The following is a 16,667-nucleotide window of genomic DNA, read 5'->3' as shown; positions in this document are numbered from 1 at the left end:
CACTTGCTAAAACAAAGCCTTCAATGGTTTTGCCAATTGGGTAGCAAAAGCCTCAAAGAACTCATTGGTGAGACCATCCTAGCCCGGTTTTTTATCCTTGGGCAAGTGTAACAAAACGTCCATAACCTCCGCCTCACAAATATCTGACTCCATAGTAGCTTGCATGTCCTGCAGAACCTGATTGCGGACCAGGTCATAAAAAACCGAACGGGCCTGAGTAGTTTGGGCTGAAGGTGGAGAAGTGGAACCAAGAAGGTCAAGGAAATAATTCCTACACATATGCACAATAGTCTGCGGATCAAGGACCAGGTGGCCTTCTGCATCCTAGAGTTTGGTCATATTCTCTCGAGTAGGAGAGGCATGGAGAGCTCGAAAGAACTTATGTATCTGACACGCACTATCTTGCAAAGTCTCCGTCAGATGTTGCAATTTGGCCTGCTGATACGATTTCAACTAAAACTCTTTAATAAGATCAGCCACCCATATTGCCAGTGCTAGCAGAAATGCATCATCTAGAGTGTCCACCAGCAGAGAACGAACCAAAGTCAGCAGGTCCTCCGTTGCTTGTCGACGCTGCTGACAAAGAGAGGCATAATGGATCCCATACTGCCGAGCAACCCGCTGCACATTAGAGAGCAATTGTTCAAACGAAGCAGTGCCCTGAGAGGAGAAGTCCAATAAGAATCTATCAATCAATTGCTGCATATAGCCCTGAAAGATTGCATGCTTCAAATAAGACGAGTTGAAATGCAAAGGGAGTCTCTCCAGAAATTGCTTAAAAGGTGCAATGGGTTGTGCAAGCAGCTCAAGCTGCAGAGGGAAATGATCCGACAAGGCATATTGCTGCAACACTTTCATTTCGAGCATCTCAGGAAGGAAATCATCATTCTGCATGATGTATATGCGGTCCAACCGCGACCATGTTGTTGCATACTGGGCAGAATGGAAAGTAAACCCTGTAGAAGACGAGTGTAGCCAGGACCAGAGATCTTGCTTAAGAATAGCAAGAGCCAACTCATGCCACATACGACTTTCCGGCGCATCCATTACCGAATGCTCCAATGTGGACTGGGAAGAATCAACACACATATTGAAATCCCCCCATCAAGAAGCCCCGTTTGCCAAGTGACAAGGAAGTCTGCAAAGTATGCCAAAGCTCCCAGCGAGATAAAGGATCATTCGGAGCATAGAGGCCAAGTAACCATAAGATCTCCCCTTCGAATAAAATTTCAATCACCAGAAAGCGGCCATGTACATCATTTTTAATAAGAACAGGCTGATATTTTTCATGTACAATCATGAGCACACCCAAATAATGCATGGCTTGTGTCCTTGCATAGAACAAACGAAAGCCATGGCAATCCACAACTTTTCCGGCTTCTCCGTGACTCTTGTGCTCAACAGCACACAAGACATCCCACTGATTCTCATGCAATACAGCCCACATGCCATGTTGCTTGTGGCGAGAACAAATTCCTCGTACATTCCACGTGGCTATTTTCATGTGTATTCAAAACAAAATCAGGTACGAGGCACAGCTTGCCTCGATTTGACTTTTTCTGCGAGAATGTCCAGGACTCCCTCATCCAAGAAATCTACCAACACGGCACAAGAGTTCTAAGGACCAGATTTGGAGGTAGACAGCATATCTGTTGGCTTGGGGATGGGACGGGGATAACGACGATCCCACGGGGTAATGATGTTGCCTCTGGTATCAAAACCCAGCTTAGCAGGTGGACCCTTTGGACGATCCGAATACACTCTCCTAGTGGGCTGAGGACGGGGGGCAGAGGAAACCCTAGGAGGAGCAGAGTGCTCTGAAGACAACATTTCTTTCCTGCGCATATAGATACGCATGGAATCTTGTGAGGCAGTAGGCACAATATTCTCCATGCCAGCAGCAACCCTGTTGTCTTTTTTTGCGCGTACTTCAACCCAGTCAGTGCCACGGGAATCCAAACCTGAAACCTATTGTTTACCTTTATCCAAAACTTTAGGTGGGTGGATAGCATCCTGTGACGGAGCATCACACACCATATCTTCCATGGGCAGTGCAACATGCCCAGCATTTGAAGTGTGTTTCTGCTCTAGGCATTCGGCCATAAAATGCCCCAATTGTCCGCAGGAAAAGCAATGTCCTGCAAAATTGCCCCATTTCAAACGAAAGTGTAAAGGATGCATGCCAGAGCAATTGAGACGTAACCAAGCAGGCCTTTTCCTTGCAGTGTCCCATAACATACACAACCGTTTGCGATTCACGGCCCTTAGACTTGGAGGGACCAGAACAGTGCCCATAGCGGCCATAGCGTCCTTCAACAGTGGCCAATAGACAGCCGGACAATTTTCCACTTCAACCCACACAGGGCATTCACGTTGCAGCAGACGCTGAAAATCTGCCATTGGGCGCCATGGTACAACATGGACCAAACGGCGATAAAAAAACAAAGGCAGTTTAGACAGGAGAGTAGCACGGTGTGTCTCAGATTTCAACAGCACCTAAAAAAAACCTCGGGGCCTAACAAAAATCTCTTCAACATATTCCCCTTGTAGCAGACTGTGCAGCCACTGGCGAATACGGGAAAGCAGTGGGATTCTACCAGTGAAGAAGAATATCACAGCGCGATCATAAAACACTGAAAAGGAGCGCAAGACAGTTTTCGGGTCCACAGTGGCTCCCAGAACATCTTCAGGTGCAGAGTCAGAAAAGACTTCCTGATTATGTTGAACATAATCGCCAAGCAGAGTGTTGGCAAATTCCAGCAAATGCTCCCAGTCAACATCCTGAGAGTCCACAGAATCCCAAGCAACCTGAGCATAGGAACGATCCTGATGATCCATTGTCTCTTCTGAAGTATGCTTGGTGTGTTTGCCTGCCGGCTGGGGGTCAGGACCAGGGGGCATCTCTTCAGTGCACGGAACCATATCCTCGGGTTCCTTGGTATCCGAATCTGGACCAAGCGCTGCCACCATTTGGTCTATAAAATCCAGGTCCAAACCAGCCATATTGTATCAGTGCGTATACCGAACAGAGGTCAAGTGAAGATGTCACGGGAGCCAGAAACGCGCAGGCCGCTGTCTCCCTCTCTCTCTCTCTCTCTCTTTCTCTCTCTCTCTGTGTACAGGCACAGATCAGCTCTCTGATCTGTGCAGGGTTGCAGTCGCGTGCTGCCAGGTGATGGCTCTCTTTCTCTGACTCGGCACAACAAACTGCACAGGGCAGACACCCCTGGACAGCAGGCGCAGCAAGCAGTGCTCTCAGTACTGTGCCGTCTCCTTCCAAGGCTCGTGATAGGACAGAGTGCAGCTCCTCTTTGCGCTGTATGTCAAAGGTGCCTCACAGGCCCGCAGGTATACAGTGCGCCATGGACAGCATCATGTTTGACGAAAGGCGACTCTGGTCGAAACCCTAAAGTGCACAAAGAAGCAAGCAGGAGCAGGCTGCGGCTAAGCCTGTTCTCTGCGATGACCACAGGCTTCAGCCGGCAGGCGTTAGGCGAGTAGGCAGGCACAGGCGGAGCAGGCGGCCACAGACGAATACAGGCGGGTGGGTCTTCAGGCGCGCGGGTAGAAGTCAGGCAGGTGGGTCTTCAGGTGCGTAGACAGTCGTCAGGCAGTCATGAGGCGTGCAGGCAGGCGTCAGACGCACAGGCAGTCTTCAGGCGGCAGTTGTTAGGCGGCTCTTCAGGCGGCAGTTTTCAGGCGCGCAGGTCTAGGCGATGACAGGACGGGATGCACCGGCAGCACCATCGCGACTCTCAGCTAGCTCTCTCTCTCTCTCTCTCTCTCTCTCTCTCTCTCTTTGGGGAATTTGTGCCACATGGCATACATGTAACAATTTTCCCATTTAAACCTTCCGGTCTAAAATTCTCCATGATCGGTGCAAAATTGGATCTCGAAATAGACCAAAGAATTAATTCTCGTGCAAAAACGAAGATAATGGCACGAACAAATTTTGGTGTCTAAAAATAGTAACTCTCTAAATTTTAGGGATGGTGATCCCTGCATTCCTTGAGTTGTTCTGAGCAACTTTTATCATTGCAACCACATCAAAAAGTGTAATGTGGCTCAATTATAGTGACTTTTATTCCGTGAGCATTCTTACATGTGCATCTTCTATCTTGGCCAGTCTCATTGTCCTACACCATCTCTAGTGACTAAGCACATAGCCCCAAACCATTGGCATTCTATTCTTCAGTGCCATTCAATATGGAACCAGTCTTAAGGCTCAGACAAACCATTAGTCCAATTTGTCCCAATGGCTACCTCTTCTGGCCATGCAAAGATCCCGGCTTAATCCAAGAGAACTCTGGGGGTAAAAAGCAACAGCAACTAAAGAAAAGAAAAATAAAATATTTATATAAGTAAATAAAGAAAGCAAGTGCAAAAAGTATCAACACCTGGTGACACGACTCTGCCCGGTGCTTCCAAAAATCATTCATGACACGCATACAGGTTTTGTCCAGGATAGGAGCATCCCAGACAATGTTTTCACCTTCTTCGAGGCAGCTGAGTGGGCCCAACATAGTGGTCAGGGAGGATTTGAACTTGTGACCTTCAACTTAGGAGAAGATGCACCTAGTAAGACTGCAGCACCAACTATGGAACCAGGAAAGGGCTTCAGGTGGTTCTGGCAGGGATTGGCGGTACTTCTCTTGGACTTCGAGAAAGTCTATGATAGGGTCTACTGGGACTTCTTAGAGGGAACCATAGTGAGGTTGGGCTTCCCCCAGGCATGGATTTGCGGGGTTTTTGCACCATCAGGGTACTCATAGGTGGTAGGAGGGGGGGGAGGAGTTTCGATTGGAGAGATCGGTCTGGCAGGGCTATCTTCTTGCCCCATATCTGTTCTTACTCTTTGCAGAGGCGATGTCCTACTTCCTCTAGTCACGTGTGAGTGGGCTATGTGGCCTTCGACTTCCGGTGAGGGAGGAGACGGAGCTGTTAGATTCAGAGTATGCAGATGATACCGCCCTTTATATAGAGGATGATGAGTTGATGCTGGAGAGAGTGAGACTAGCTCTAGAGGTGTTTTGCACTGCAACTGGAGTGAAAATCAACTGGCGAAAGCCGGTTGGTTTTCTTATGGACCCGGACTCCAGCATGGAGTGGGGCGTCCACTTGGGATTCAGATGTGTGTACAGAGGGCATCCACATCACTCTTGCCCAGTAGTTTCTTCTAGTTCTTGACTCTATCAAGCAGAAGCTGATCTACTAGAGTACTTCCCGCCTTTCCTTAGCAGGCTGAGCCCTGGTGGTCAACCAGGTCCTCCTAGCGACGGCTTGGTACATTGCCTCGTGTTGGTGCTTCTCCTCGTCTTATGTAGTTCAGCTTCGCCACCTAGTGCGGAATTTTCTCAGGGCCGGCTCAGACGGTTCCAGAGATTCTCGGGCCAAGGTGGTATGGGTGACCATCATCGACCATCGGTCTGAGGGAGGGCTTGGGATCATAGACCTAGAGTTCCAGAGCCTAGCCCTTTTGGGCAAGCTAGTAGTCCGTGGGCTCACACCAGAAGGGCAAACCTGGAAGCTCCTTCTGCAGGAGGGTCTCCAGGGTTGCAAACCAAGGCTTGGTGGTGATTGGAGGCCATCCTTAAGATGGATCTTCATGATTGCCCAGATCACGCCACCCAGATCCTCCTTCCTCCACAGCCTACTTTGTGTGTTGCAAGGCCTTCTCAAGGCCCTAATTCAGAGTCCACCAAGATGGCAGGAGGAGATAGACCATCAGCCGGTGGTTTGGAACCCCCAGGTTAGAGATGGAGACAGGATACAGATTGGCGAGCGCCTCCACATCTAGTGGGCTGGATGGGAGGCTGGCCCTGCTCGTACTATCAGGACGTGGCAGGAGGTGTACAGGATGGTGGATCAGGAGGTGTTGCAGCATGCACTAGGTTGTCAGTGAGGAGCTGAGTTGAGGAGAAGGGAGATTGACCCAACGATCCCTTAGGAGTGGCTTGACCCCCCGATCCGAGAGCCGGTGGAGCCTGGAGAGGTGTGGGCCGCTAGATTCTCACCGACAGGTATTTTCCTACAGGTGATAGGTAGAGTGGGCGGTACCCCCTACGAGATTTTGTTCACCGTGCAAGATGGGGGATATTTGGTCCTTGACAGAGAGCAGCAAGATGAGGAGATCATTGTCGTTCCATGGAGGATGATTCGTATGGTTGGTCTCTAGGGGAAGACCTGACGTCTGGACCCTTATGTGTTCTGGGAGGAGTTCCGAGAGTGGTGCCTTTGGATATGGGAGAGCAGGCCACTTGATGAGCTGGAGTGGGACCCTGGAGAGTGGCTATGACTGGCCATCACTAAGAAGCCACTGAGGTTCTTGGAGTACACAACTAGGATTGGTAGACATGTACTGATGGAGGAGGACATGGATTGGGGGCCTTTGCGTAGCAGATACTAGGCGGAGCACAACATCACGAATGCCTTTCGTCGAACTTTCTGGCACCGCCTATGGAACAGTTGGAGGCCGAGGACGGTGTTGTATTTCCTATGGCTTTTGGTACATGGAGGTCTGGCAGTTGGGAGTTGGCTGGCCCAGATGCAGTAGGATGGAGGATGTAAATGCTGCCCACAACAGCTTTTGGAAACTCCAAAGCACTGCCTTTGGTCTTGCGAGGTGACACAACTCGTGTGGAGAGGAGCCTGCCACATTCTCTGCCGTGTGGCACCCAACCTTGGATGTATCTCGTGGGGGGACTTTTTGCTGGCAGGCAATCAGCCAGGGCCGTTACCTTTTGTACGAGACTGGGATGCAAGACACGATTTTCATCATTGAGGCTGGGTCTTGTGCATTGGTCAGCTTGGACCTAGCCGCCAAGTACTGGAGCCCACAGTAGACAGCTTAGGGGTATGGGAGATCGTAGGGAGTTTTACAGGATGGCACATTTGGAAGATACGTTGTCAAGAGGTTTTTGGCGGGGAGTGCCTTTCAGTACATGCGACTTTGGCAGAGGTTTGGACCTCCATCATCCACTCCCTCCGTGCCTGGTGGGACCAGGTGCAGGGCGAGTCTCGAGCTCGTCAAGAGCTCCGTTTTCACTTTCCACGCACCTGGGGCAGCCAGGACCTGTTCTTCATGATGAAGGCAGGTAGCCCCAGATAGTGATACACCCCTCCTCTATGGCTTCTTGCCCCCATCCCCCCCAGACTGCCTTGAGAGGCTTGTATACATGATGTATTTGTGAGTTTGAACTAGCTCCAGCTAGTCTGTCGAGCATGAGCACTCCGTTGTAATTAGCTTTTTGAGTGATCAATTGTTGCTAGAAGACTTCCTCAACAAAAATACTAACCTTTATTAGTTTAGCATCCAAATATACTTCTTGAACATCATCTTTAAACACTCTAGTTGACTTACTTATAGTGTGTTCATATTTCAACTCCACATCAATAATAGCTTACTGATGACTTGCTCGGATCTAGAGCCTTCTCTGTCTCTAATGAAGGCTTTTTCTACTCTTTAAGAGTTGCCATATCAGTTCCCTTACTCCCCTTAGGGTCACCATTGCTTTTTGCAACCAATTGATGTCTTGCTATAGGAGATCATTGCATTGCTCTATGGGGTCACTACTTTGCTCTATGGGATCACTGCTTTGCTGCAGAGTTATTGGGTTGCTGCATGGGGTAAATGTGTTGTTGCATGGGTAAAACCACTTCTGATAGTGATTTTCCTGGAAACACATTATATTGAGAGAAAATATTTTCAAGATCAACCTAAAACACCAGTACAACAGTATGATTAGCCCGCAGAAAGAGTTATTTATCATCATCTTCAATCTCAGATGTAATATTAATTTTCTGAGCAACTAATGGACAGTTAGTTCATGGTAGATAACTTAACCTCCTTACCACCATGAGGAATGATTGCCATGTTTGAACCCCAATCTTGCTTTAGCTTTGCTAATCTAAACCAAGGTCTTCCTGGCAGCATGTGATATGAATCCTCTAAACCTTCCATACGGAGAACGACAAAGCTTACCTTGAACTTCAGCCCGGCCACTCCAATAAGTTGATTCTTTAGTATCCCCAATGGCTAAAGTCTACGCTGATCTGCCATTTTAACTTGAAATGGTGGTGCCATAAGTCCTAGCAATTTATGTGCCAAATACAACTCTTCAGGAAGAATATTAACTCTTGAACCTCTAGCTAGCAGTACATCATCAAAATTACTACCCAAGTATTCAACTTGAATAGTTGGAACTTTGTAATCCACCACGTCCAACTATGTGGGGATCACTGCTTAACATTCTGAGATCTGTCCACTATCCATAGCATAATGTTTCCACACTTTATCTTGATTTAACATAATCTTTGCTATGAGCTTTTCCTTAAATCCTGGAATCAACTCAAGGATTTGTTCCAAAGTTAGTTGCAATGAAGATTTAGCTAATGCAACAAATAATGCATGAGAACCCTGAAATTGATCATATGAATCCAAACTTTGGTGCTGATCACTAGAATGCATTCCTGTGCCACATATCCTATTGGTTTTCCTCATGCAGCAATTGACTCTCTTGAACCTCATGGGGCAGCAATTGACTCTCCTGAACCTCATGGGGCAATTTTTCGGAATCCGATTGCTTTAGCTGATGCTTCTTCTACAGCTTCGAAATCTATTTGGAGGCCAGTTCCCTAGCCTTTTCCTGGTCCTCCCAGTTGATTTTAGCCCCAGTGATGGCTTAACTGTTGTTTCCTTTGGACAATCTTCCACAACTATACAATTTGAGCAATCACAGCCTACCTGCGGCTCTAACCCATGGTTAATTACATTTAAAACACCCTTACTTGGCACCTCTTTCTGAAAAACTTCTTGAACTTGCTACTCCAGCTGCTTGCCTACTGCCTGGCCTGTTGTGACTTCTGTAGATATCTCAACAAGGACAAAAGCTGTGGGTGCTAGTGGTTGTTGTCCATGGGGTAGTCTTGCTGATTGCATTTCTTGTTGCTCTCCGGTTTACATTCCCCTTTTTGGCATACCCATAACTCATAGTTAGGTCCTGACATATGTCCCTATGTGCCACAGAAGTAGCAAGGCCCTTGTTGCCATTGCAGAGCATTATTCCATTGTCGTGGCTAATCATTGCCCCATTGCTTAGGTGGTTGATCCTTTCTGCCAAAGCCTCTGAATCCTCGCTTGCTATGCCATCTCAGGTGCAATTTGGTTTACCGGTGCCGCTGGAGGTGTTGTTTGTTGTCTTGGAGTCTGCACCATTGGGTTGTACCAACATTCTCTAGCCTCATGGCCCATCTTCTGAACATATACTGCATGACTTCGCATTCCTGGGAGTAGTCATAACTCCCATTTCCAACAACTTTTTCTTTATTTTCTTTAACCTTTTTTCCATGGCTGTTTCTTCCTCTTGTTCTTTCCCCTTCTTCTTATCCTTAGAAGAACTCTTATTCTTCTTGGATTTCTTTTTATGCCTCTTCTGCTGCCGTCTACCCCGGTCATCATCCGAGTTGCTTGATTTAGTATCTAACTTAGAACCTGATGAGGTATCCTCTTCATCACTATTGTCCCATGAATCAGAATCAGAGTCTGAGTTGTCTTGCTTACTCTTCTTCTTCGATCTACTCTTGCCAAGTCTTTTTTCCACCTGTTCTGCTACTTCAGCCAGCGCATCTATGTTATTATTATTTCCCACTTCCACATTAGCAATTGCTCCTGCAATAGCTTTATTCAATCCCTTAACAAAGTAAAAATATTGTAAATCTAAAGAAGGCCTATCTTTTTCATTCAACCTGTTTAATAGGTTCTTAAATTTCCGTGCATAATCCTGCACTAGCATTGTCTTCTGCTTGATTTGCTTCAACTTCTTTAACACATCTGTAGCTATCTTATGTTTTCTAAATCTTCTTAAGAAAGCAGTTTTAAAGCCATTATATGTGGTAAAATGTCCAGCATCATAAGTACTATACCAATCCATGGCCTTACCTTTGAAGGTTGCTGCAAACTACCATCGTTTGACCTAATCCTTGAACATATTGTTGAAATTGCTAGCTACCCACCTTTTTTGAAACTGTGCGACATGACAGTCCAGGTCTTCTTTCTTCTTGCTAGAGAACTTAGATGCCCTGACCTTAGGATTGAGTGGTGGGTTGAAATTCATGGCTCTTGACTTCTTTTCCTTTAATGGAGGCAAAGGATTGAAACTAAGAGACTTTTTGCTGTAACTACTTGTCTCCTTAACAGGACTGCACTTCCTAACACTAGATGCTGTAATCTTGTCGCTGCACGGTCTGGAGGAGTTGAGAGATCTTTGAAGTGAGGCATTCCATTTGCTTCATCAGGAGAACTTGAAGGAGATTTGGAAGAGGAAGCAGGGGAATGATACATAGTAGCGGCACTAGCAAAGGTACCAACATCTTGGAAGGCCTCCCCCACCGATGGAAACTCCACTTCATCCAGGGTGTCAATTCCTCCTGCTTCACCACCATCACTCTGCAATAACCCTTGCTGCCAATCTTGCCAATAACGCTCTTAATTCTCTGGATCTGCTTCGGGTTAGAATAACATTTGATGGGTATGGGTAATGCTCTGACATATATGCAAAAATGCAAAATTAATCCTTTAAACTGCATCATACTGCTTGAAGCAATCTACCACTACATCAGGAATCAACAAGATTTTCAGATTTCTGACATCCAAGATGAGTATTTTGATTATGCTTGAAATCCAGAAATAGAGAACAGCTTAAGAAGGGTTGTGCCATCTTAATCTGAATATTGCTTTAGTGCTTCATACAGAAATTCTGCTTTATGCAGAAGATTGCTTCATGCAGGAAACTGCTTCACACACAGGAATGGTGCTCCATATAGGAATTCTGCTCCATACAGCAAATTCGAATTTCTGGCCTCAACCTTTGCCATGGTTGATGGTGTTTGAACACAGAGAAACAGGGAAGCAATGGCAAGATCACCAAAGTGTTGCTGCCCTATCTATGCAGAATACATAATAGGACAGACAGTGCCTCATGGGGAAAATACCTAATTTTATAGCAGAAACTCATAGAAACTCAACGATAATCACATAGAAACATAAGAATACGGACTTAAGCACTCATAATCAGAGAATGAGAAATAGAACACAGAGAATATGCTAAGAATAGCACAGAAATACAATAAATGATGGCGCCAACTGTCAGATTGCTGTATAATAATGAGAATCCATTATACATAGGGCGTGAACATCATAGAAGAGCCCAAAAAGGAGAATGATGTAGTGTGCCTCATTGGGTCATGTTTTTTAACTACCTGCAAACTGCACTTCATGAGGCATACAACTTCATGAGGCATCTAAGGGCTGCTTTACATATAGAACTAACATGACTAAGGTAAAACCATACTAAGGGAATAATACATAAAGTGTGAAATTACCATGGCTAACAAGTTGACCGCCCCATACAACCCATCCCAAAATGGTATGGCTGAGCGTATGAACATGACAATATAGGAAAGGGTCTGTATTATGCTTAGCCAGACAAGCTTACTACAATAGTTTTCGACTGAGGCAGTGACTACTACCGTACACTTGATCAATCGATCTCTTTGCAATACTATTAACTTTTAGGTTGCAGAGGTGTGGTCTGGAAATCCTCCCTCGTATGCTCATTTGCGTGTCTTTGGTTGTGAAGCTTTCTGCCATGTATCCAAGGATAAGCGCACAAAGCTAGATCCTAAGTCCATGAAATGCATCTTTCTTGGTTATGGGGATGTAGTAGTGAGATGGGCTATCGCCTATGGGATGCACAGGCTCGGAAAGTCATCTACAGCTATGATGTAGTTTTCCATGAGGAAAAGATGCATAAGCAGCCTAAGCGGATAGGTGAGATACATAGGGTTATATTTCAGGAGGAGCCTCTTGCTCCTGCACAACCAACTAGATAGCTTGCAACAGCAGTTGCTGCCTTGGTGGCCCATGACCATGATGCTAGATAGAATGTGCAGGCTCCTTAGCTTGCGTTGAGATACTTTGCTAGAGCCAGACATCGTCTTGAGTGGTTTAGGTCCTCTATTGATTATGTAATGGTGATAGATGCATGTGAGTCTCTTACTTATAATGAGGCCATGCGCCGTGGTGATAGTCACTCTTGGGAGAGGGCCATGGAGTCAAAGTTTGACTCTTTACAAAAAAATCATACGTGGGAGTTGGTTTCTTTGCCTGGTGGAAAGCGTGCATTGCCATGCAAGTAGGTGTATAAGTTGAAGAGCACCCGTGGACCCCCCAGCCTGCCTATAAGGCCAGATTGGTTCTAAGGATTTTAAATAGGAGCATGGTATTGACTTTGAGGAAGTTGTTTTTCTTGTAGTCAAGATGACTACCCTACACCTGGTACTAGCATTGGTTTCTCAATTAGATTTGGACCTTTATTAGATAGACGTTAAGACAACTTTCTTACATGGGGACTTGCACGAGGAAATTTGTATATAGCAGCCTAAGGGCTTTGAGGAAAAAGGCAAGCAACACTTAGTGTGCAGATTGAGAAAGAGCCTTTATGGCCTTAAGCAGACACCTAGGGAATGGTACCACAAGTTTAATGCTTTTATCCATTTAAAGGGTTATACACGTAGTGATATGGATCCATATTTATACACGAAGGCTCGTGATGGCAGCCTTTTGATTTTGGCACTTTATGTGGATGACATGTTGATTATTGGGAGAGCTCCTAATGAGTTGGATGCTCTGAAAAGTCAACTCAAGAAGAACTTTGAGATGAAAGACATGGGACAAGGCCTCACATATTCTTGGGATGCGCATTACGCGTGACCGCTCTCAAGGGCTCCTTTACTTGTCACAGAAGGAGTTTATCCAGAAGGTCCTTGAGTGATTTCATATGTAGAATATTAAGCATATTGGTTGTCCTTTGACTTCTCATGTGAAGATGAGCCAGGTCAATTGTCCACAGTCTGATAGTAGAAGGTTGAGGTGGCCAAGATTCCTTATGCATCTACAGTGGGCAGTTTAATGTATGCCATGATAGCCACTTGTCCTAACATAGATTTTGTAGTGGGAGTTGTGGCATGCTATATGGCTACACTTGGCATGTAGCATTGGGATGCCGTCAAGGGTATCATGAGGTACCTGAAGAGCACAACAGATATGTGCATATGTTATGGTGGCTAGGATATAGGAGTCTTGGGGTACATTGACTCTGATTATGCACAACATGCTGACAGTAGGAAATCCACCTTTGGCTGTGTGTTTACCTTTGCTGGGAGTGCTATTCCTTGGATGTTCAGGGTGCAGAAATGCACGACCCTCTCTACTACAAAGGCCGAGTAGATTGTAGCCACTAAGGCTTGCAAGGAGGCTCTCTGGTTAGGCCGTCTGGTGGTAGACCTTGGTATGATTGACGTGGTCCCTACACTGCATTCGGATTCTATGGGTGCTATCAAGTGAGCCAAGAATCCAGTCTTCCATGCAAAGATGAAGCACATTGAGGTGCAGTACCACTTTATCGGAGAGGTCGTTGTGGATAAGTGTGTTGACATTGTCAAGATCTCAATTGACTAAAATCCTGCAGATTTGCTCATGAAAAGTCTCTTATAGAGCATTTTATCTTCCTCAGGAAGTTGACAGGAGATGGCCTCTATTCCTCATCCTGTTGTACTTTATTTACACATTGTACTTTGTTATTTTTTTATTGTTCCCTCTTTACTCGAGGCACATTTTCCTTTAAGTGGGAGGTTGTTGGGGGTAAAGGTGTCTGTGCCTAGTTGCCCGTATATTACTACACTGAGATAGTATCCACACCTACACACTGTAGGCAGCAGGCACCCATCACTGTCACTTCATTCTTATTCTTTCAATAAAATAATAAAGAAAGGGAAGGTCGGTCACACATTATGACTGTTGGAGTTCCCACATCTTGAGTCTCTCTCTCTTGCTCTCTTGCTCCATCTGCCATAGCTCACACCTCTCTTGCTTCCGCTTACTTGTGCTTCCACTTGGGCTTTTCCCTTCACCAATGATCCAAAGAAAGACACTTCACTTCATTTAGCTTAGTTGCATTAACATCATCAAGAGATTAAAGTTTCTCTACCACTTGATCAACGAGCCTCATAAATCAAACCCATAGTGGCTATGCCTTTATCAGCTAAATGAAGGACCTTTAAGATTGGTGCACAAAGTTTCACAATTGTTTTTGGGTTTTGCTAAAAGTCTATTGCCCAAGATAATGCATGTGACTCATTAGCCTTTTCAAAGCAAGAAACCTTCATTTCTCCATTTCTCACTAACAACCATTCTTCTCAATCCATTACATACTTTGCTATCCAACAAGTTCACCAATGTTAGAATTTACCAATTCTAGGCAATGCCCAATGTAATTCGTGTGGTGTGGATACTTATTAAAGTGTCAATGTAGTGTGTGTACACAGTGTCTTATAACATTAAAGTAGTGACACTAGGCTCTAGAGTAAATAAACCTAACCTAGCTAGGTGGTGCCAAAAGATGATGTACCAACGAGATAGTAGGGTTTGCAGGGAGGAACACGAAGTGAACTCAGCAAACATGGAGAAGAGGAGAGGACAGAGAAGAAACTCTAATGAATGGAATGATGAAGATTTGAATCATGGAGTGAATGTGATACAAGGGAACAAGGGTGCCATAGCACAAGGAAGATGATGAAGACAGCCACGAACCACGAACCATAGTGTCCTCTTGAAGGGGTGTGAGGGTGGTGGAGAGGCTGGAGAGAAGAGGTAACGGATTGAATGAATCGGTCGTACGGAATGAATGAGAGAGTGGTCTATAAATAGGTAGAGTCAGTCTAGGATGGTGCTTCTTTTTGGGGTTACAAACCCTAAACGCAAAAAGCAGAAACACAAAAACACAAACTGCAGGTGAAGGGTGAAGGGTGAAGGATGAAGGGTCTCTCGACACCCCCTCTTAGGCCCAAAAAGGGAAACAAGAGAAGGTGAGGTGGAGATGCAATGCTACATGCTGAAGAATGCTCCTGCAGGTGCCACTTGGACAATGTCTTGTGTGGGAAAATTGTTCACTTGCCCAAGTGTCCTAGTACAAAGATGATGAAATCATGCAATACATAGGAGGAATGTTGGACTTTGTGTGGTGCTGAGAACCATAAGGATATGCTCGTATTCGATCTCGGAAGATGGCTCAATGCTGACCAAGGGATGAAGAAGATCCACCCTGTAATTTGAGAATACCATGTGAAAGGAGACCTTTGAAGATAGTCAGGAGACTGAATGAGCTGTAGAACCTGAAACTCAACCTTGGGAGAGAAGCCACTAGCGTCGTGACTCCATGCTAGAAGGAATACGAAGGCCTAGCCACCAATTCGCTATTGAAGACCCAAGGGCCCCGATCTAGGTAGATCCTCTAGATCCCATGTATGAGTAGAGAAAATGACTGCTCAAAGGAGAGCCACTCCTTGAAAGTGAAAGGTGGTGGTGTGTGAAGAACTTCATGGCACCTAGAGTCCCTCTTTGAATCAGGAGTAGAAGTAGGAGCCTTCTTTGAAGCCGAAGAAGAATTGGAAGCCCCCTTTGAGGGCGAAGTAAGAAAATCCCCCTCTAAATCCCAATCTGAGAGAGAGGGAATCCAACCACTCATGGCTCACGGACTGCGAAGCATTTGATGACGAAGGAAGTGTCGCCGATTGTGCCGAAGAAGGTATCTGGGGCTCGGAAGAAGAAGCCAGAAAGCACCGAGAAGTGGCCTCTTGAACCTAAGTGGAAGAGGGTGGGGAAGAAGGAGGCTTAGGATGAGCCAAGGGTAGGGAATAGTCGCGAGCTTTCAGAAGAGTGGACTGTGGAGGAGATGTGGGCCGGGGAAGCCACTGTATTCGGAAGTGGGCGGGGGAAACCTCCACATAGTGGGGTGGCCTCCAAGAGGGCTTATTTCCTCGTAAGGTCTTAGAGCCTCCCTGTGCTTGAAAGTACTTAGTGTGCGTCGGGTGCGGCTTATTGCCTTGAGCATAATACTCTGATAGTCGATGCAAAACGATCTTTGTGGCCCAGAAAGGAGAGGTGGCACAAGGAGTGCCTGGTGAAAGACACATATACTCCGAAGGGGTGGGGAGCAAAGATCGATGTCGAGAGCCTTCGGTGGGATGACCGTTCATACCACAGTAGTAGCACCCAGTAGAAGTGCAATCTATCGGTAGAGATGCCATGGTACCGGTGTGGCAAACTTGAGAAGGGAGGGTGGGAGGGAGAAAAAGGATATCTCCCAATGTGTAGTGGAAATTATAGAGAAATCTAATGTTGATGCCGAACCCACCACCGGTCTTTGTCTTCTCTGATGAGGAGGAGAGAGAGAGACTAAAAACGTAGGAAAAACCAGCAATAGCAGTCAGTATGCTGAAATCAGCTCCGAACAGTGTGTGGTAGGTTAGAAATAGGCACCAAACTATTGTAGAAAACAATGGCCAGCTTGGACAATGATGTCCTCTGTGTCCAGGGTGTGGGCAGCAAGCTGAAATACCTGAAATCTGCAAAAACGAGATTGTTTTCTGAATGCAGAGTGATCAGCTATAGTCGCTCTGTTATAAATAGCTGCAAACTGTGGGTGGAAGGTTGGAAACAGGCGCCAGGCTATAGATGACAGCAAGGGACAGCTGAGACTGCGATGTCCTCCGCGAAAGGGATGTGGGCAGCAAGCTGAAAACACCTAAAACTTGCAAAAACGAGATTTTGA

At 46.0% G+C, this 16,667-nt stretch overlaps 1 protein-coding gene across 7 annotated transcripts in view; it reads left to right on the top strand.

The window, feature by feature from the left end:
* Positions 1-16,667, top strand: part of LOC148037409 (uncharacterized) — a 162,509-nt gene that overhangs the window by 118,289 nt on the left and 27,553 nt on the right. The window contains exon 1 of one of the 7 annotated variants that reach the window (XM_087676326.1): positions 10,445-10,526. The exons of the other annotated variants lie outside the window; for them this stretch is intronic. The gene's annotated coding sequence lies outside the window, so the exon portion shown is untranslated. Of the gene's footprint in view, positions 1-10,444; positions 10,527-16,667 lie in introns of those variants that run through there. 7 annotated transcript variants of the gene reach the window in all.

This window comes from Lygodium microphyllum, chromosome 4, assembly GCF_053477565.2.
Source record: "Lygodium microphyllum isolate KBCC chromosome 4, Lygodium_microphyllum_v1.1.10, whole genome shotgun sequence".
In the NCBI taxonomy this organism is placed as follows: domain Eukaryota; kingdom Viridiplantae; phylum Streptophyta; class Polypodiopsida; order Schizaeales; family Lygodiaceae; genus Lygodium; species Lygodium microphyllum.
Note: the sequence above shows the minus strand (reverse complement) of the source record. Positions and strands in the feature narration are given on the sequence as shown.